General features: G+C 39.0%; 1 protein-coding gene and 1 pseudogene across 3 annotated transcripts in view; both read left to right on the top strand.

Annotated features, from left to right (window-relative positions):
* Positions 1-4,837: 4,837 nt before the first annotated feature.
* Positions 4,838-5,921, top strand: LOC6049969 (annotated as a pseudogene).
* A 95-nt stretch (positions 5,922-6,016) lies between these two features.
* The window catches only part of LOC6051147 (homeobox protein unc-4), a 364,275-nt gene continuing 347,719 nt past the window's right edge, over positions 6,017-22,572 (top strand). The window contains exon 1 of one of the 3 annotated variants that reach the window (XM_038261161.1): positions 6,017-6,143. The gene's annotated coding sequence lies outside the window, so the exon portion shown is untranslated. The remainder of the gene's footprint in view (positions 6,144-22,572) is intronic. The other 2 variants (XR_005278300.1, XR_005278299.1) reach the window with 2 other exon arrangements.

Genomic DNA, 22,572 nt, shown 5'->3' with positions numbered 1-22,572 from the left:
GAGATGGTAATTTTCAAATGCTGTTCCGCTTCAGATGGAATGACCCGTATATCTTTTATAATTTTTTTATTTTTTTAGACATTTCCCACCATCGAATTTTTATTTTGATATAATGCCCCAAGTAACCATCTAGCACTAAAAGAAATCATTAATAGGCTGTAAACCAGCATTCCACAGCTAATCTGCTGTAAAACAGCTAATGTGAGAGCAAATCAGCTCTAAATCAACTGCTCTAGCATTAGCTGAAATGCAGCTGATTTCGTGCAGGTACTAGCAACACTGCTCCATTTTTCCCCATTTTACTGGCAACACAGTTGAAAGGTGAAAGAGAAAGATTGATGAAAACCAAAACAAAATATTTCTAGCTCGCTCATCCCTCACCAAAACAAAACAGCTGAGAAAAAAATGAAACGGCTTTCGGTCGCAGTTAAGATTTGGTAGTTTACCTAACAAAAAAATATGTTTATGCTGTTGCTGTTGAATTGCGGTGTAACTGCAAAATATAAAAGAAAAGAACAATCTTGGATCAATCACTTCTGCTGGACAGATGTCTCGAAGGATGGAGGTTGGCATTCCTTGGCCAGTTTGGTATCCAACGCAAACGGCAATTGCCGATGTTCACTTATGGATTCCCCCGTGGGAACCACAATGTCCCGAAAAGTGAATCTGATGCAATCAACAATTTTGATATGTACGGTTCTTCATTGAGAAATGAGAATGCTGTTGCGATTTTGTAAACACATTTAAATAGGTCTAGGTCGGAGTGACCGGTCACTTTTGATGAATCTGTCTGTTTGGCTTATAAATCAATGATTAATTAGCTCCAGCAAAAATGAGATCAGAAGAAAAAATGAGTAACTTTGAGTAACATTTAGTAACTTCGAGAAATTGAATCACTCAGTTACTCACTGTCCTACCCCTTGAATGAGATGCACATTCCAGCACGAAAGGCAACATTTAAATACTACTGAAACTGCGCCCGGATGCCACCACATATTTAGGCGTGACGGCAAAGCTGCATGATTCGACCAAAGAAAACATCAACCCGATCCTGGCATCAAGTCTCCAACACCAAGCAATTCATCAAATAAATTGTTCCTCCTCTCAGCCGTTTCCTCCCATCAGCAGTGTCGGTAAATAAGTAGTAAACAAACCGAAAATAGAACTGGGGTGGGAGGATTAGAGAGAAAGAGATAACAACATTTTTGCATTTCACATTTTTTTGACGTTTTGCAGGGCCGGATCAAGAACAGTAGGGGCCCAGCTGTAAAACAGAAATATAAAGTCCAAACTCAGCTGCAAATCAGTTGTAAAAGCGCATTTCCAGCAATTTCCAAAACAACTCAGCTGTTATTCACTGCAGGTAAAGCGCTGTTGGTGCTAGACAATTACTACTTTTAGTGCTGATTGGTTACTTGGGTGTATACGCATTTCCATGTATTTTATGGTTGATGATTCTGAAAAAATAATGGTTCATTTAAATTGTATCCATCGTAAGCACGAAGGTTCCTGGTGATTCAGTTTTCTAATTAGAATCACAATAGATAATTGTTGTGTAAAATTAAACCCATACTTACTTATGGTACGTTCGTTTGATGGCTAGTTCGGCACTGAGTGCCGCACTCAGAGCTGTCAAAGTGTTTCTTTGAAGAAACTCGCGCTAGTTCCGCACGAGTTTCGCCGCCATCTTGGAACTGAAACTCTAGTGCCACACTGGATATTTTTTCAGTTTCATGCGAGTTCCATGCACACTGAAAAAGAATGTTCGTTTGAACCAAAACTGGCACCGACGAGTGCGGCACTCAGTGCCACACTGGCTGTTCAAACGAACGTACCATTAGATTAACCACAATTTTGTTAAATTTGCCCGTGCAAGTATTGTCGTGCAAGAGTGGGCCTGCCTCTTCCTTCCACTGCCCCTCTCTTTCCACTAAACATTATCATAAAGTCCCCTCGCATCAGAGGTCCCCATTGCGAATGTCCTCGTCTTGCTCTTCATAGTTTATCACCTGCAAAGAAATCATCAACAAACTTACTCACCAATTCCACCTCCCCAGTTGCGACACTTTGATTTGCCACTTCAACATTAGCCAAATAGTGTTATTTTCACCTTTCACATCCTCTCACTTCATAATTAACAACACAAACTCAACAAATCGACCGCTCTCGTTCGAATCCTGACTTCAAATGACAGACGTAAACAAACCCAAGTTCATGTTTTAAATATTTAACCAATTGTTAATTATATTCAACCATTAAAATTTTTGATTTTCCTAAGACTGGTTGCAACGCGGCTCTACTTTGTTCTAGCTGTTTCATTTTTCAAATAGAACTGAAACAGACCACCCGCAACGCGGAGTTGCAGTTTTATTTTTCGAGCAGTATTTTGAAACCGTAATAAAACTGCTCGACGAGTTTGTTTCAAACGTGAGACGATTTGGAACTGGAATAGAACTCAGTTTCAAAAAAAACCAGATATATAGAGATATCCACGTATTCTTACACACACACTATGATGCTGTGTTGATAATCATACGCACACAATTAAAAGCATTTTTTTGAAACAACATTTAGATCAGCGCGTTGCGAGCACCGTGTTCTAGTTTCATTTCCGCCAGTTCTAAAATTTTAAAACTGCTCGCAATTTGAAACAATTATAAAACTTCGCGTTGCAACCAGTCTAAAACCAAAGCTAACAGTCGAGCACGTTCATTCGAGTTCGGGAAATCTGCTAGCTTTTTGCATCTAGCATTTTCAACAAACAGGTTTTTAAATTAATACTGAATTTCAGTTATTTTAACGGAATAATGGCAGTAACAAGTACGTTTTTGTAAAAATTTACGAAAGTAAAATCAACAATTTTAATTGTTAAAATTTCTGGGCACAGTCTCTCCGTGTACGAAACCTGCAGCCACTGTGGAGTCAAGTTCAGCAACAGCTTGATTCCTTCCCGGGCTGCGTCTTCTTCATGTACTGCGGCGAGGAGCTCAACTCGAATGTCCGGTACCACGAAGCTGCGCAATTGCTCCAACTTTAATCTGCTGAGCACTCCGCGCTGTTTATCTACGGTCTTTCTCTGTTCGATGACAATTTGGCCGAGCTGAAGCGGTTCTGCGAGGCGAACGAGGGCGCAGAGCTGAACCGGTTCGAGTTGGATTACAGCAACCTGGACCGACGTGAACTGTTCAGAATTCTGCACAACACGGAAGCTCGTCGCGACCCGATAGGATAGGAGAGTTGAACGGCTACTTGGAAGAAAAGCTGATTTCTTACGGTTACTTCTTGGTGTCCCAAGCGAATCCACTGAAGGTAACGGTCACCACTGGCCGTCGGAACTTTACGATCCAAACCTTGAACATGGTGGTGCTGCTACGACCGGTTCCTGCCGGCAAACCCTTCGTTGAGTCGTTCGGACCAAACTGGTGGAGTTCCAATCCGGAATCGCGCCCCCCAGGAATGCGCTGTATTTTGGATCTAGATTATCCTGGTTTGCCGGCGGCGACGCGGGTGCGAGATCGACTCGGAGCGGAACGAAGCGTTCTCGTATGCCAACCAAACCATTAATCAAGTGCTCGACAGGACGGATGGGTTTCAGCAATCGGTGTGACGATCAGGACCAGGCACTGTACAAACAGAGACGCACTGACGTGGAGGTGATTGTTCCGACGCCGGACTTTTCCGGGTGGAAGGCATCTGCACATTCTGAGCAGGATCCACGTAGGCTGTCTTTCGGCCACTCCGCCTACATGTTGGAACAGCTTTGGTACCTTGATATCAAACACTTGCTGCTGGCCACAATGGACACGATGACCAGATAACTTCCTGTAGGTGGTACAATGATTTGTTAGGTCATTTTCATGTTCTTTTTTTTGATTCTAGGTACAAGCAGCGATCCGAGGCAGGATACGCTGATCGCATCGCACGTGGTCCGTGTGGGGCATGGTCAAGCAGGTTGGCCTGGGAAAGACCAAGTCTTCTAAGCTTTCGCGCCCCGACATCAACGATAGCTACGACCGTGGCAAGAGAATCTTGAAGTAGCACGCCTTCAAGAGTACAAAGCGCTGGCCGTTGAACTGCTCAAGTACTCCGAAAAGGTTAAGGATTTTTGGGGGTGAATAGATACCCTTTGCCGCTACTACAAACACTTTACGCATTTGAGAATTATCTCGGTAACGAAGAACATTTCCGAAAGGATGACGCGCAAGTCATCGGAATCGGCTAGCGAGACCGCCATTTGGCGGATCGCGTTGCTCGCCACAGATGAGTTACGAATCTCCAGATTCAAGAGATCGACAAACGCTCGCTCCGTGCTTGAGCTTAAGGATGATGCCACGATGCCCCCGGCTAATACACACTTGCCAGCTATTACAGCAGATTCTGCGCGTTCTCCTGCACAACAACTCCACATAGAAACGTCGTTACGGCGAAGCTGCTCTCCGCGCTGCAAAAAATCGGCAACAATTTGAAGGCTACCTGCACTTGATCATCCCGGCCTTGGTCAAGATGTTCGGACCGATCGGAGTGGAGTAGTGGACAGGCTTGCAATCATAGGCACTGCAGGTGCAGCCGCTTGAGTGAGCGAGAGGATCCGGCAGGACAGTGGCGTTTATACGACCGCCAGAAGCAGAACAACAACGCAGCGGAAGGTCATCCGGGTGGGGCGAAGACGAAGGGGGACCAGGAACCGAAGGTTGACTTCCGGGCCGCGTGCTTTTCATGAACATAGGTCAGGCAGAAGGGCTTCTTGTCAGTGCTGCGGAACGTGCTGGTCAAGCGTACCTGTAGGACGTTCGTAGGTCGGCTGCGAGTTCAAGATCTATCTTCTCCAGAAGCAGGTGTTGCCGATTTTGGGGAATATTTGCTTCGCAAGCACCGGTGAACTCTACTGTACCTGGACTGCACGATGCACGACCTGCGCAAGATGTACTCCGAGATTGGCCGATGGCCGGATCGGTGGTGACCTTTTGCGAGAGTGTCGTTGAGACGAGTTCGCTCATGTGTTTCGCCGAGACTCCCAACAAAAACAACAAGATTATGATGATTGCGGAACTGCTGGATAAGGGCCTTGTCGAGGACATTGAGAACGAATCGGTTTGCATACGGTTGAAACGAGAACAAGCTCGGCGAGTTCTTTCAGGTCAGCTACGACTGGTATCTGGTCGCGGCACCATCGATTTGGGCCTTTGGTCCGGACAACACCAGCTCAAACAAAGCTCTGCTCGGTGCCGTCAAAGACTCCATCGAGTAAGGATTCCAGTGGAGCACGCGCGAAAGACCACTCTACGAGGAATCCCGTTCTAAACGTCATGTTAAAAATACTGGACCAATCCATCGCCCATCAGGAACCCTTCCACCGCGGAGGTGGTCCTAACCTCCCGCAGAGTCGCCTACTCCGCCTAATGGAACCGTACCTATTCGTTGAAGTGCAAGACCCCGCCGATTGCGTTTCCTTCGTTTACACCGTCCTCGCCCGGCGACGTGGCCACGTCACCCAGGACGCACCCGTCCCCAGTTCCTCCCTCTACGCCATCAAAGATTACATTCGAGTTGCCGTGGAAGGTTCTTCCGCTCGATCAACCTCCCAAAGAAACTCTCTTAGAGACATCCTGCAGCTAATCGCCCGAACCGACACTCCGCGTGACCTCATCTACGATATCTTCAAGTGTCACTCGCTAGTCCTCTTCTACCCGTAACCAATTCCGTCGAATTCCGCCAAACAAGATCCTCGGGTCAAATGCTAAAAATGATAATGATGAAATTATAATTTATCAACATTAAAATTCAAATAAATTCAACAAAAAACTAGTACAGAACGACAATTTTCTTTTCAGTATCATTCTGAACCGCTAACCGTCCCCCGGAACCGTTTTTCTGCTTTCCTGGAGGATTTTTCCGGTACCCAGCGCATGTCAAATTTGACATCGGCTTCACCATGTTAAAATTAAGTTCGGGTACTCGATGTCAAATTTGTATGACTACGGTTTGCGCCGTTTTGATTGGATCCACTCAAATTTGAGTTCCCCTGGTAAGCGTGTACGTTAACAAAGTTTGATTAGTGGCTGAGAGCTCGTCTGAAAAAAAAAATCTTTTTCTTAATTGAAACTGCAACTCTGTCGAATAAAATGGATTATTTACCATGTGAGGTGAGTTTGCCTTCTAGGCACAATGTTATTTGAATTTCGGGAAATTTCTAAAAAGATAAACACCGGCTTAATTTTTGAAAAGGTTTAAAAAAATTAAACTGGATTGATGAACCGCGGTACATTTCCTTGAAATAATATTGCGCGTATACCCGAAAAAGACACGCGGCAAACCAGCCTCGGAACGACGCACCGCACTTTCGGCAAATGCGCTGTCAAATCCCATACTGCATGTTTTGTTTTGTCGATCTTCTTCGAATCGCCTGGCATTGTTGGCAGGTATGTTTTAATAGCACCAAAAGTGCAAAAAATCACTGGCAACATTGCCTATGATACATTCTGAAATGCCGCGCGGCGTATACACTCAAAATAAAATTCACGTTGAAGTTACGTGAAAAGCTATGTGGTATTTTTCCACTTAAGTTTTCACGTAACTTCTACGCGGTGGCCCTAGAGACCCTAAATAGGGGGATGGCGTCGCTATTTTTAGACCACGTTTTCCACTTTTTCTCATCGAAATCGACTACTTTATCGACTTCATTTAACTGGGCGAGATAAGACGCCGTCTATTTTTGTCCGTAGGCTTATAGTGCATGGAATTACCTAACTTTTGACCCATAGGAGTATGAGTGTTGGAGGCTGTTGCAAAAAGTTAAGGTTTTAAAAAAAATCATTTTTAGCAGTAATTTGCAAAAGCTATGAGAAAAAGTCATACCAATCCTGGATGTCTATAGCGCATTTTGAAGGGCTTCAAAAGACCTTTCGAATGCAATTAAGAGAGTTGGAATTGATCAAGTTTGACGGAAATGGAGCAATTTTATGATTTTGATCTGGAAGAGAGAGTGTTCAGCGGCAGCACGCGTGTGCTTTGTTCACCGCCGTTTTATTTAGGAAATCTCGATGATTTCTATCCGGATATTTATTGGAAAGTGTTTTGGGTTAAAGTTGAAGGTGTTTGCCAGGTGCACAAAGTGAAGGAATTTTGTAAAATGGTCCGAAATATGTGAAAAATTGATTTTTGTTTTGACACTGGTGCGTCGCAAAATGGCCTCGCGTCCTCGTTCGCGTCTCTTTTTCGTTCGGTTCTCTCTGTCTCTCACAAGTATGCGTGCGGTCGAGCATCGTTGTGCCGGGTTTTGTCTTGGTGGTGGTTTTCGCCCAGAGCTGTGCTTGAATCATCGGTTGAATTTGTTGGTGTGTGAGCGAGTTTGCGCTGGCAGCTTTGCTAAGAAACGCTGGACGACGATTTTACGCCTACCCGTCGCTTGGTGGAGAGGGGCGGCAGTGATCGAGAGGCGACTGCGTACCAAGCCGAGACCCGGGTGAGAGCGTTCTATTTATGTTGTGTGTTTGTCCCTGAGTGGTGTTGGTGAGAGTGGATTGCACGTGGTTGAATTTTTGATGAACGAGTGTGTGTGTGTGTGTGTGTGTGTGTGTGTGTGTAGCTGCTCTAATCCTCACAGTTGATTTACAGTAAAGGCCTAAACAAGCAAGGCCAAGTAGTGTTAATACGGGTGTTAAAGCAACGGTCGAAATAGAAAATTCAATTTTTACATTCAATCGGAGTAAAACACGTCGCGTCTCCTTTTTCGTTTCACGAACTTGATTAAATGCTTGACAAAAAGTAGCTCTTCGTTTAATATCTGCTTTGCTTTACAATATTCTTGAAATACAACATTTAATATATAATGTTTTAAATCGAAAAAAACCTCAGAATATTATGCGCGGTAGTTGTTCTGAGTTTAATTTCTTTGGTATATAATTCTCTTTCTCCTTGATTCAATCTTTCCACAGCCGGCTGTTTAAGAAAGAATCTTTGAATTTTAAAAACCCATCAGCTAAATTAAAACAGTCTCTACAGCAGCATCCGATTGTTTGCTTTGAGAATAAATTTTCACTCTAATAAAATACTAACCTTCCACTTGAAATAAACGGGAAGTGTCTGTACAGCAGCATCCGATTGCTTGCCTTGAGAATAAAATCTTACCACTTAGGGCATCTCCAGCGCTGGGGTGCAAATCAAATTTGCACCCGGCTCATGAATACCGAGATCAAATTTGCCACCTTGAAAAAACTCCGTCATCCCCACCGCTAGGGTAGCAAATTTGCCACCGAAACAAGCCCACCGCGGGGGGCAAATATGGGTTTTTATCATTTTTTGCTCTCGTTTACCTTCAAAATCATTAATTATGTGTTGATTCATGCCTAGCAATGCTAAAAGTTTATTAAACTTTTTAATCCTATTGAAAATTTCAAAGAATTTCATTTTTCGAAAATGTCGAAAGTTAAACCATTTGCTACCCGATTTGATTCCCACAAAATTTGCTCTCGAGTTTGCCCCCGAGTCTCCCACCGCGCGTAGCAAAGCAGGTATCAAATTTGATCTCAAGTTCATCTGTAGAAGAAAAATATGTGTCGGTACCTGTCGGGTACTCATTTTCTGATACCCGACAAGTACCGGCAAGCCGGGGGCAAAGTTTTGAATGCGTGTTTCGGAGATTTTTCTATGTCTGCTCTTGTGGGTGCTTCAAAAATTCAAGAATTCAAAAATTCAAAAATTCAAAAATTCAAAAATTCAAAAACTCAAAAATTCAAAAATTCAAAAATTCAAAAATTCAAAAATTCTAAAATTCAAAAATTCAAAAATTCAAAAATTCAAAAATTCTAAAATTCTAAAATTCTAAAATTCTAAAATTCTAAAATTCAAAAATTCAAAAAAAATTTAAATTTTTTAAATTTTTTAAATTTTTTAATTTTTTTAAATTTTTAGAATTTTTTAAATTTTTTATTTTTTTTAAATTTTTTAAATTTTTTAAATTTTTTAATTGATCGTATTGATCATAGGGTAAATAAGATCCATTTCTTTTTTCAAAAATGTTTTATTTAATTATTTTTCCAATCAAATTTACTACTCCAATACTACTAACTTACGTGAAATTGTCCGAGGATTCCGAATATGACAAAATTGAGACCAAAAAGTGCCGCTATGACGGCCTACAGGGCAAAAACTAACGTTGTAAAATGTTTGTTATAGAAAAATCTAAAAACTATGAGAAAAACTGCGATTGGCCAAAAAGTTAACACCGTAGGCTTATAGTCCATGTAATTACCTATCTTTTGACCTATGGGAGTAAGGGTGTTGGAGGCTGTTGGAAAAAGATATTAAGGTTTTAAAAAAATCCATTTTTGACAGTAATTTGCAAAAGCTAAGAGAAAAAGTCGAACCAATCCTGGATGTCTATGGCACATTTTAAAGTGCTCCAAAAGACCTTTCGAATGCATCTAAGAGAGTTGGAATTGATGAAGTTTTACGGAAATGCGAGCAATTTTAAGATTTTTTAGGTTTTTTGGACCTCAAACTTCAAAGCCCGTTTTACCCCACTTCCCTTTGTCGTAGAGGGCTCATATTTGGCATGAGTTCATCTCATGTATAGAAAAACAAACGCTGAAAGTTTCATCCAAATCGGAGCACCTCGATACGACCTGTTACACATTGGTGAAAAACTCGCTCTTAATTCGACTTGATCCTCATTGATATGACCTTTTACAACAACATCAACACCGTTACCTGTCCAACCTCCCGCATGACTTTGTCACTCACCATCTTGCCATCACAAACTTCTGCATACGAGCGCGTAGAACTCTCAGCATACGAACGCGTCGATCATCCTTGTGTTTCGTCTCCCGTCTCTGCCATATATTACTTCAGTTTTTAGTTTTGTTTCTCCCACAAAAATTTCTTACTTGTTTTCATCGCATGAACAATATTTTATAATTTTCAGGAATCTATCATTTAATTTCTGTGCAAAATTGAAATTCAAATTTACTTACAATCTTATAAATCTTGTTGATATTTTTATATGAAATCAGTTCTATTATTTTTAATACTAAAAAAAATCATTTCTAATTGACTATTATTTTTATACTTGAATAAAAAAAAATTACTCTAGAAAGTTTTTCATTGATCTATACATCCTATCATCTTGTCATTGCAATACTGCGCATGTTAGAATATCCTTTCTGTTAACTTTTTATGAAACTTGTCTGTCACTTTGTGTTTTCAAATTTGTCAAACCCATTCAATAATTTGTTTATTTGAGCTATTCGCAATAAAATGCTGATTAGTTCAATAATCATTCATGATAATCTTTCTGAATATTTTTTTTTCTCTGAATTTTATCAGTTTAAAGGTGTTTTTCCCTTGAAGCATTATTTTATCCCTTGATTTTCCCTTGAAGCATTATTTATCAATTCCCTTTAATTATCATTTGACTATCCCCGTAAAGTGCAAATGTTTTGAAATGTTTTTAACATATTGAATCCCCCCATGGATTACAACTGTTTTGAAGCTATATTTGACATAAAACTCTCCCCATAGAGTACAATTGTCTACTTTTTAATCCCATTGGCGTTGCTTTATCAGTTTATGTATCCCTAGATGGGAACTTTTACCATCCTTTCCGATATTTTTAGATTCCCCACGATGTACTCACAAATTTTACCCTTTCTTGAGCTGTAGTCCATATACGTCTTTGCAAGCGTCCTTGCTGATATTGTTGTCTTCTTGATTGTTTTCCAATGGTTTCCTGTAAATCCTTCGTATAAGCATATAACATTCTGAAAATAAATTCTTAATACTTTGTTAAGTAAATTATAAAACACATGTTTACATTCAACATTCATTCTGGGGTGCACTTCCCTTGTCCAATTATTCTCACACACATTCTTACTTGCATACATGTTGTTTTTGAAACATTTAATAATCATCCCACCGCTGTCACCACCTGAACGGCCCGAGCGGCTTAGGCTTTCAGGATTTTTGTGATATTTACTTGTAGAGTCAAAACAGATCAGTAAACTTCACTTATTTGTATATTACACTTTTTAACGATTACATTTTTGTGGTAACACTCTCAACTTTTACGCGCACGATCACATCACTCAACTTTTTGTTACTAATTTCATTAAGACTTTCGTCGAGCCAATTCTCTACGTTGAAACCAGACTTGTCCTCCAGACCTCTTCGCCGAGCCATGCCAGACCCGAACTCCTAAGTCCCGGGTGGACTCTTCACGGCGGCTAAGTCCCGGCGGCTCTTCACAGCGGCTAAGTCCCGGCGGACTCTTCACAGCGGCTAAGTCCCGGCGGCTCTTCACAGCGGCTAAGTCCCGGCGGACTGCGGCCTCCACCGCTAAGTCCGGCTGGACTGGGGCCTCTGCTACTGGTGGCTGCTGGCGGGTCCGGCTGGTCTGGGGCTTTTTCAGGATCTGGAACTGGACTGGGCTTGAACTGACTGGAACTAACTGGAACTAACTGGAACTAACTGGAACTAACTGCCCTCCTCAAGAATTTTGGGGTTTTTATAGTCAGTCCCCGAAAACTCTACTAAATTTTGTTCTACTAAAAGTGGTCCGTTTCGATGAGAAGCATCGATGAACCTCATGAATTAAATTATGCAGACCTCTGCAATTCTTCATGACATTCCGTATGGTGTAGTGAGTACACCTCAAAATCGGAAGTCATGGGTTCGAACCATTGTCGTGAAACTTTAAAATATGTTATTGGAATATCAAAATTATGTTCCTAAAACATTCTCAAAAATGTAAGTCAATAATGAGAAGGTCGAATTCTCCTTTGAACAAACATTCCCCTTCCCTCAATTTCCCCTGTGTAATAACATCGCACATTCATAATTGAAAGCTTAACCATTTTTTTGATTGCCTAACAATTGGCGAAATTTAATAAAGGGCTCTTCAGGTGAGGATGACTCATGATCCACACCTGTACATAAGCTTAATTATTTGTCGCGCAACGCGAGTCGACGGGTTGAATTATTTATGCTTGCGTAAGCGCGCATGGTCAGAACTGTCTTGAGGTTCGAAAAATGGACAAATTTAATGATTTAAATTTGAGGTCGTTGCAGTCGCAACGCTAGCTTAGAGCGTATCCTAGACCTTATACCTTCCCAAAAACCGTCCAACTCCAAGCGAAACTTACTCGAGGATACCGTGGAGACTTTCCCTTAATACTCTGAAAAAAGTGGAGCATCAACACTTCCCGTCTTCCAAATCCTTTTCCTTGTCCCTGGTGCGCGGTGGAGATGGGAGCGGCCGGCAATGGACGGCTGTCATGGTGGTGAGAATCTGGTTCAGGTGGAGTTGGTTCTTTTCCCAGTTATCAATTCCTAGGCAACTTGGGCTTAGACAATCATCACTTCACATGGCGAAATCCAGTCTGCAATCCGCTAAAATCACCGTCTCCTAGCGAAGCGAATGGAGCAATTTTATGATTTTTTACGTTTTTTGGACCTCAAAGTTCAATGCCCGTTTTACCCCGCTTCCCTTTGTCGCAGAGGGCTCATATTTGACATGAGTTCATCTCATGCATAGACAAACAAACGCTGAATGTTTCATCCAAATCGGAGCACCTCGATACGACCTGTTACAGACTGGTGAAAAACTCGCTCTTAAGTGGGTTTACGTGTGAGCTGTTTGGTTCGCCGATGACATGCCTTGTTCGGCGCGCGCATCTTGCGGTGGTGTTGTGAGTGTATGTGTAGTGGGGTTTGTGGGCGGCTGATTTTGGGTAGATGTGGAGTGAGTGTCCAAATGAAGAAAGGCAGCTCCTTTCTCGGTGTTTCTGTTGGTGGCTGCATTTGCTGGTGCGAAAGCGAGAGTGCGATGGCAGCCCTGCGCCTGCTAAGAAGTCCTGGACAAATGTTTAACGCTCGTCCGTCGCCCGAACAGGAGGAGGCAGCGTCGATCGGGGCAAAGGAAAGAATTCTTCGTAGCAAGCTGTGACTCGGATGAGAGCGTTCTTTTCATGTTGTGTGTTAGTGCAATTATAATTGTATTTCTATAGAATCGTTTATCGAAAGGCACGCTGACATTTAGGATAGACCATTAGCGCGCGTTTTTGAATCTCGCGGTTACTCTGCAGCGTGTTTTTCTGAGCATTTTATTTGATATTTTATTTATAAGTCCTTCTTTTATCATCGTTGATTGGAAGGCACACCGCCGGTTTGGTTCGTGGTGTCCTGTTTTCTTTTCGTTAATATTCGTTGATCGTAATAATTTATTCCAACTTGCAGTTTTAGTACTAACGCATCAAACTATCGATTTTATGAGGGTAAAGCGTCTTTTATTTACTATTTTTGAAATTTGCTCGCGTTATCTAAATTATACAAACAGTAAAAATATACTGATAAGTCCAGCCCATAGCATTACTGCTCGGTTGGCACGCGTTCGATTAAAAAACTTTCTAAATAATCAATCATTTATCTTTCCGCACACAGTAAAAAAAATCATGGTTAAATTACATCTAAAAAGGAGTACATCTTTAATGTCAGAAAAAAGCTTTAATTTTACCTCTAATAATGTGTAAATTTACATCTGACAGACGCTAGGAAAAAATATCTGTAATCCCAAAAAAATATCAAACCGGCGTTAGTTATATCTAGCTTACTAAGTCCGCGCCCCAACTTGAACGGCCAACTCGCCGCTGTGAAAACTGGATGGCCCCGTGACCCTACCACTGGTCGTGGCCTGCGCCGGTATTGATCAGCATGATTGGGGCCTTTGTTAAGTTGCGAAGCGAGGAATGATAGCTCCCACTCATCTTCCACGGCTCGTGGATGTAACTTCTGGAGATCCTGGTCAATAACGGAGTGGCAACTGCTTATTTTAGAATTTTTTTTTAGAATTTTCGAATTTTTAAATTTTTGAGTTTTTGAATTTTAAAATTTTCTGATTTCCAAATTTCCTAATATCCTATTTTCCTAATATCCTAATTTCCTGATTTTCTTATTTCCTAAATTTCTCAATTTTCTTACATCCAAATTTCGTAATTTCCTTATTTCTTCATGTCATTATTTCATTATTTAAATTTTTCATAATTTCATTTTTTCCTAGCTTCCTAATTTTCTAATTTCCTTTTTCCTAACATCCTAATTTCCTGATTTCCATATTTTCTTATTTCCTAATTTCTTAATTTCCAAATTTTTTATTACCAAATTTCCAAATTCCACGTGCAAACGGAGTACATTTTCCATACGCTAACGGACTTTTACTGATTGACAACTTGACTGTTCCAACAAAGCAATAAACGCAAAATTTATTTAAAGGGAAAATGCCAACAAAACTATTTTTTTTTCAAATGGAAATTACTGTATATATCATAACCTGTAAACAATTATAGTTATGAAAAATATAAAGAGTCGAATATCTGGTTGTCAATAACTAAAGGGACCATCGAGACAGATAAAATAAGAATCCAAAAGCCGATTCGATTTGAATATCTAAGCAAGGCGTGATCGTCATAAAGATCATATTAACAAAAAGAAAGTTGAAATAAAATCAGACAGACCGTCAAAATAGAGAAAAGTTGGGATAAAGAGAAATGGAAAAAAAGAAAGCATCGAAATAAGAAATTTGAATAACTAAATAAATCTTCTACAGAAGGAGGAATACATAGAAAAATTGACAACCAGTGAGCCGACTGTAAATAATAAAGACAACTAAAGTCACATACCTGATGATGGGTAATATCCATCTTACCACTGGAAAAATGCACTTTTTGCGGGAGCTGCAATTGCTTGATGGCCTACATGCCTTGGCGATCCCCAAGTTGAAGTTTCAATCGCTTACAGCCGCATCCGGAGCATCAGGGTGCCTACAGAGTGGACGCTACAAGCAACGCGACTAATTTGACAGACCAAGCGACTATACGCGACAACGCGCGACTGGATTTTTGCCCCAGAGTAGACGCGACTAGAAGCGACTCCAAGCAACGCGACTGAAAGAAGCAATTTCGATGCAAACATAATATCTTTTGATGTTAAATGCAGTATTTGTTGTGCTCTAGTTCTAGAAATGGTTCTCCGAAATAATTTGATGGCCACTGGCCACTCCAGAACCGATACTGAATGTCCCCCGGGGAACCACCGAAGAGGCCAATATCTGATCAGAGCAAAACCTGTCATTATTGGAATCTTTTTTTTTTCATTTTGGAAGGACATCTCAGACATGGACAACCTAAATAATTGAATAGCCACTGGCCACTTTGGAACCGGTTCTGAATGTCCCCCAGGGAACCACTGATATGACCAGTATCTGATCAGAGCAAAACCTGTCAAAATTGGTATTGAAATTCTTTATTTTAGAAGAACATCTCAGAAAAAAAATATTTTGGAAGTACATTCTGAAAATTTAGATTGACCTGGCCACTCCGGAACCGGTTCTGAAACACATAAATTTAGAAATTCAAAAATACAAATACAGAGCAAATGTTTGCTAACTGAAACGAATTCGAATTAAAAAGCACTCAAACGTAATAACCAGTTGTCAAACTGGCTTTGACATTTCAACCCCATTGTTCGACGATATCCGAGCACGTTGTTTTGCTTTTTAATTATCCGCACAATCCGTACTATCCGGATATTTGTAACAAAACATAATAGTTTTTTACATCTAACCAATCTATCTATATTTTGCTTACCGTGTTAAAGGTAGCCAGGCGACCAACGGAACGGCGCCGATGCTACATTTTCTTCCGATGGCAACTTTTTGGAACCTGACCTGACAAGATGGCGGTCACAATGTGGTTTGGCGAAAATGACGTCATTTTCGACAGATTTTGCGCTGCCAGAATATTCTAGCAAAATTCTTACAAATTTCTGACAGGCCTACTAGAATCATTCTAGCAGGATTCTAATATTTTTTACTTTAATCATTATCTGGGGTGGATATGGTAGAGCACCCAGAAATCGCCATGCTCCAGTATTCACCCACTTACAGAGTTTAAACTGTGTTTAACTAACTTATACAATTTTTGGATAGAATGCAGGTACTTAGCCGGGTCCGGTGGCGCAGTGGTAAGCGTGGTAGCCTCTCACCCCAGTATGGCCTGGGTTCAATCCCAGACGGACCCGGTGGCATTTTTCGAGACGAGATTTACCTAATCACGCCTTCTATCGGATGGGGAAGTAAAACGTCGGTCCATTAGCGTAAAAGAGGTTTTGAGTGACTCACCACACATAACCTTCGGATGCCTAGAAATGAGTAGAAACTTGCAACAGAGCCCACAAAAGACCCGGGGGTCGTCAAAGTGGATTGCTTTTTTTGCAGGTACTTATTTATTGATTTCCAACACTTGTCAAACCTGAACTAATTAATTTATTCATGAAACTGGTAGAGGGGTAATTTATGAAACTTGTTTTATGCAAAAATGGATATTTTATATCGAATTAACACAGCGTTGCTCAGTCCCAGTCTCGGCGTTCTCACAGGATCCTTACAGAAATCTAGCAGAGCGAAATTATTCTTACAAGAACGGTGCCATCATCCTGCCAGAACTTTGCTAGAATTCTCAAAGAATTCTAGCTCAAATGCAATAACCGGTTCTAGCAGAAGCTGGCGAAATAAACTGGTTCTGTCAGAATCCTGCTAGAATTTTGCTAGCACTGTTCTGACAGACCTCCTGCTAGAATTCTGTAAGAATTTTGCTAGAATGAGATAGAAAAATTTTCTGGTAGAATCCTGCTAGAATTTTGTTAGAATCAAATGACGGACAATTTTGGTAATAAAAAATATTAAATTTTTATAAAAATAACACAAAAATCTACATTTATTTATTGCACAGAGAGACATATTTGACGGAAAATTACTACTTTTTAATTTTGATTTTACAAAATTGAAAAACTGCTTGGAATCACTCTTGATTTCCGATTCTACCGGTCTATACAAGCCAGATGACACATGTCGCCATTTTGAATTTTCTTTGTGCTAAAATTTAGTGCTCATTTAGTGCTATTTAGTGCCCTATATCCCACATTTAGTGCCCTTATAGTTTCCATACAAATTGCCATACAAAATTTGAAATACAAGCCAGATGACACATGTCGCCATTTTGAATTTTCTTTGTGCTAAAATTTAGTGCTCATTTAGTGCTATTTAGTGCCCTATACCCCACATTTAGTGCCCTTATATTTTCCATACAAATCGCCATACAAAATTTGATATACAAGCCAGATGACACATGTCGCCATTTTGAATTTTTCTTTGTGCTAAAATTTAGTGCTCATTTAGTGCTATTTAGTGCCCTATATCCCACATTTAGTGCCCTTATAGTTTCCATACAAATTGCCATACAAAATTTGAAATACAAGCCAGATGACACATGTCGCCATTTTGAATTTTCTTTGCGCTAAAATTTAGTGCTCATTTAGTGCTATTTAGTGCCCTATACCCCACATTTAGTGCCCTTATAGTTTCCATACAAATTGCCATACAAAATTTGAAATACAAGCCAGATGACACATGTCGCCATTTTGAATTTTCTTTGTGCTAAAATTTAGTGCTCATTTAGTGCTATTTAGTGCCCTATACCCCACATTTAGTGCCCTCATAGTTTCCATACAAATCGCCATACAAAGTTCAAAAGTCAAATTTCAGATGTCGCCATTTTGAATGTTTTTCAGTGCTAAAATTTAGTGCTCATTTAGTGCTATTTAGTGCCCTTTACCCCACATTTAGTGCCCTCATAGTTTCCATACAAATCGCCATACAAAGTATCAAAGTCAAATTTCAGATGTCGCCATTTTGAATGTTTTTCAGTGCTAAAATTTAGTGCTCATTTAGTACTATTTAGTGCCCTATATCCCACATTTAGTGCCCTCATAGTTTCCATACAAATCGCCATACAAAGTTCAAAAGTTAGATTTCAGATGTCGCCATTTTGAATGTTTTTCAGTGCTCATTTAGTGCTATTTAGTGCCCTATTCCCTACATTTAGTGCCCTCATAGTTTCCATACAAATCGCAATACAAAGTTCAAAAGTCAAATTTCAGATGTCGCCATTTTGAATGTTTTTCAGTGCTAAAATTTAGTGCTCATTTAGTGCTATTTAGTGCCCTATACCCCACATTTAGTGCCCTCATAGTTTCCATACAAATCGCCATACAAAGTTCAAAAGTCAAATTTCAGATGTCGCCATTTTGAATGTTTTTCAGTGCTTAAATTTAGTGCTCATTTAGTGCTATTTAGTGCCCTTTACCCCACATTTAGTGCCCTCATAGTTTCCATACAAATCGCCATACAAAGTTCAAAAGTCAAATTTCAGATGTCGCCATTTTGAATGTTTTTCAGTGCTAAAATTTAGTGCTCATTTAGTGCTATTTAGTGCCCTTTACCCCACATTTAGTGCCCTCATAGTTTCCATACAAATCGCCATACAAAGTTTAAAAGTCAAATTTCAGATGTCGCCATTTTGAATGTTTTTCAGTGCTAAAACTTAGTGCTCATTTAGTGCTATTTAGTGCCCTATATCCCACATTTAGTGCCCTCATAGTTTCCATACAAATCGCCATACAAAGTTCAAAAGTAAGATTTCAGATGTCGCCATTTTGAATGTTTTTCAGTGCTCATTTAGCGCTCATTTAGTGCTATTTAGTGCCCTATTCCTCACATTTAGTGCCCTCATAGTTTCCATACAAATCGCCATACAAAGTTCAAAAGTCAAATTTCAGATGTCGCCATTTTGAATGTTTTTCAGTGCTTAAATTTAGTGCTCATTTAGTGCTATTTAGTGCCCTATACCCCACATTTGGTGCCCTCATGGTTTCCATACAAATCGCAATACAAAGTTTAAAAGTCAAATTTCAGATGTCGCCATTTTGAATGTTTTTCAGTGCTAAAATTTAGTGCTCATTTAGTGCTATTTAGTGCCCTATAACCCACATTTAGTGCCCTCATAGTTTCCATACAAATCGCCATACAAAGTTCAAAAGTCAAATTTCAGATGTCGCCATTTTGAATGTTTTTCAGTGCTAAAATTTAGTGCTCATTTAGTGCTATTTAGTGCCCTATACCCCACATTTAGTGCCCTCATAGTTTCCATACAAATCGCCATACAAAGTTCAAAAGTCAAATTTCAGATGTTGCCATTTTGAATGTTTTTCAGTGCTAAAATTTAGTGCTCATTTAGTGCTATTTAGTGCCCTGTACCCCACATTTAGTGCCCTCATAGTTTCCATACAAATCGCCATACAAAGTTTAAAAGTCAAATTTCAGATGTCGCCATTTTGAATGTTTTTCAGTGCTAAAATTTAGTGCTCATTTAGTGCTATTTAGTGCCCTATATCCCACATTTAGTGCCCTCATAGTTTCCATACAAATCGCCATACAAAGTTCAAAAGTTAGATTTCAGATGTCGCCATTTTGAATGTTTTTCAGTGCTCATTTAGTGCTATTTAGTGCCCTATTCCCCACATTTAGTGCCCTCATAGTTTCCATACAAATCACCATACAAAGTTCAAAAGTCAAATTTCAGATGTCGCCATATTGAATGTTTTTCAGTGCTTAAATTTAGTGCTCATTTAGTGCTATTTAGTGCCCTATACCCCACATTTAGTGCCCTCATGGTTTCCATACAAATCGCAATACAAAGTTCAAATTTCAGATGTCGCCATTTTGAATGTTTTTCAGTGCTAAAATTTAGTGCTCATTTAGTGCTATTTAGTGCCCTCTTCCCCACATTTAGTGCCCTCATTCACTAAAAGTAAAAGTGTCTATTTCCCAAAATACGTATTTTTGATTTTCGAGAGTTTTTGATATGTTTTAGGGGACAAAAATACGCAACTTTTGAGCCATAGAGAAACATGGTCAAAAAATCTGTCGCTGGGTTATGAATTTTTGAAAAAAATGTGTTTTAAAAAAAATCAAAATTTCTTGCAAAAACAAATTTGACATTATTTTTTAATGCAAAATTGAATTTGCAATCGAAAAGTACTTTACAGATTCTTTTTATTAATTATAATACATTGAATATTACGAGCATTTAAAATGCTAGTTGATTTAAAAATTTTCAAAATATTTTTTTCGAAAAGATCGGAAAATTTCACGAATGCGTCATGTATTAACATTGAAAATCGGACCGTTAGTTGCTGAGATATCGTCATTAGAAATGTTCACTCATGGTAACTATTTTTAAAAATTGAAAAACTGCAAATATTTCGCTAAAATCAAACTTTCGGTGGCTATATCTTGAAAATGGAGCCCTTTATCAAAAAATCTGTAAAGTACTTTTCGATTGCAAATTCAATTTTGCATTAAAAAATAATGTCAAATTTGTTTATGCAAGAAATTTAGATTTTTTCCAAAAATCACTATTTTTTTCAAAAATTCATAACTCAGCGGCAGATTTTTTGACCAAGTTTCTCTATGGCTTAAAAGTTGCGGATTTTGTCCCCTAAAACATATCAAAAATCTTGAAAATCAAAAATACGTATTTTGGGAAATTGAGTTTTGTAAAAAAGTTGATATAAAATCTGCAATTTTTTTCCGTGTACCTATTTTTTTCTCAAAATTCCTCAACAATACCTACAACTTTGCCGAAGACACCAAATTGATCAGAAAATTCACTCAAAAGTTACAGCTGTTTGAATATTTACGTACCATTTTTGTATGGACAGCAGCCAAAATTGTATGGAGACTTGTATGGGTGAACCAATGACACAAAATAGCATATTTGGTCATAGGGAAGGCCCCCACAAAGTTTGAGTCAAATAAAAAAATACAAATATAATCCATTTCCGGTTTTGGTAGAGAATTGCTCACATGGATTTTTTTTATTCAAAATGTATCAGCAACTTCAGTGATGGTACATTTGACTTAAAAATAAAATTTGAACACGATAAATCTGATTTTTACAAGAATAACTATTACTATCAAAGTCACCCCGGAATTTAAAATAAGAATTTTCAATGCAACTATTTTTTTAAACACTATTGAAAACACTTTTTATCAAAAATAGAGCACCTACCCTAGTACATGTTTTAAAATAAATAATCTTGAGATAAACCTTACCAGTTGAAAAATATTCCAAAAATAAATCGAAATTCTATCAATGTCACCCCGGTTTACGGTATATTTTTCAGCAGGTCCATTTAAATACGTTGAACCTGTTATTGAATGATCACTTTTTAATACTCATGTAACTCGATCCTACAAAAGTTTAGGAGCTGTTAAAAAATAATAAGACAGTATACAAAGTTAATGTACCATAATGAAAACCAAATTTCCTTTTATGTTGATAGTAATTTGTAGCTCAAGTTGAAAATTTGCATGGAAAGTATAGGTAGTCTTCGATATTTTTTTCAAAAAAAAATTAAAATTGGTGACATTATAAAGCAATTCCAGCTCAAATCAAGAATTTATCTGGAACTTTTGTACCCGACCCTCTCCGATTTCAATGAAACTTTTTAGACATGTTATCCTAGGCCTATATAAGCCATTTTTGTTTATATGGAGCCAATTGTACTCAAAAATGACATTTGAGAAGGGCATGAGCGTTTTGAATATTTTTGCATTTCGTAATTTAAATATCGCTGTAACTCGAAGCCGTTGCATTGTACCAAAAAGTGGTCAACGACAAACTTGTAGGAAATTGGACGGGCTTTCTGAAAAAAATACACTGAAATAAAAATACACGCCACTTCTATGAGATTTTTTTTTCGTTCAAAATTTTTGAGGAAATAGCCTAAGATGTTACCTGGGTGCTGAAAAGACAGAATGCGTAACGTGATTTTCGAAGGCTCCCCACTGCTCCCCATTAATACATTTGCACTACAGCTGTAAACATAAACAAAGTAGAAGGCTATGTTCAAGCTCAAGCGTGACATATTTTTTGCTGCTGAAGTGAATTATTATGAAACATTTTGGATCTGTTGATGTTCATGTTTTAGATGAAAAATTAAGTGCTTCGCACTTTTTTCTTCGTAGACTAAACGATGGGCGGCCAAAAGAGGCCTTTTTTGTTTTCCACGTGATGAAAAATTGTGTCAAAAGTGGGTGGAATTTCGTGAATCAGAAGAGCAACCGAATGGATGTTCCGAGATTATGTATCTTTGATGTGTAGTGATAATATCGGAGTATCCAATATTATTTGGAAAGTACTATTGATAGTTATTGATAATTCATCGCTAACATTTAAAAAAGCATCATAAACATAGATTTTGTAGACATAGCGATTGTAAAATTTTAGCGACGAATTATGCCAAACTCGATTTCAAACCTCTTATTAAGATGTTTTGACTTCGAATACCTCAATAGTCATCGATTTTTTTTTATTCCTGACTAAATAAATTTTAGATCGATCACAATACTTGCCACTTCTTGGTATAATTATGCGAACAGTAAATTGGTTCCGCTTTGACAGTTCTAAATTGAGGCCGCTTTGCGGACAACTATTCTGCACCCAGGATGTTACTAAAAGACTGACGAAAAATGCAGGATGGTATGTCTCTCCTAAAAAAATAAAAAAATCATTTACTGAAACTGTTTTTTTTTGAAAAGTGGTCTAAACGTCAAAATTTTCAAAAACCGGCAGTGGGAATCGATTTCCCAGACAATTTTACATAAAAGTCTCCATATTGACC

Source organism: Culex quinquefasciatus, chromosome 3, assembly GCF_015732765.1.
Source record: "Culex quinquefasciatus strain JHB chromosome 3, VPISU_Cqui_1.0_pri_paternal, whole genome shotgun sequence".
Classification (NCBI taxonomy): Eukaryota; Metazoa; Arthropoda; class Insecta; order Diptera; family Culicidae; genus Culex; species Culex quinquefasciatus.
This window is presented reverse-complemented; position numbering and strand designations above follow the sequence as displayed.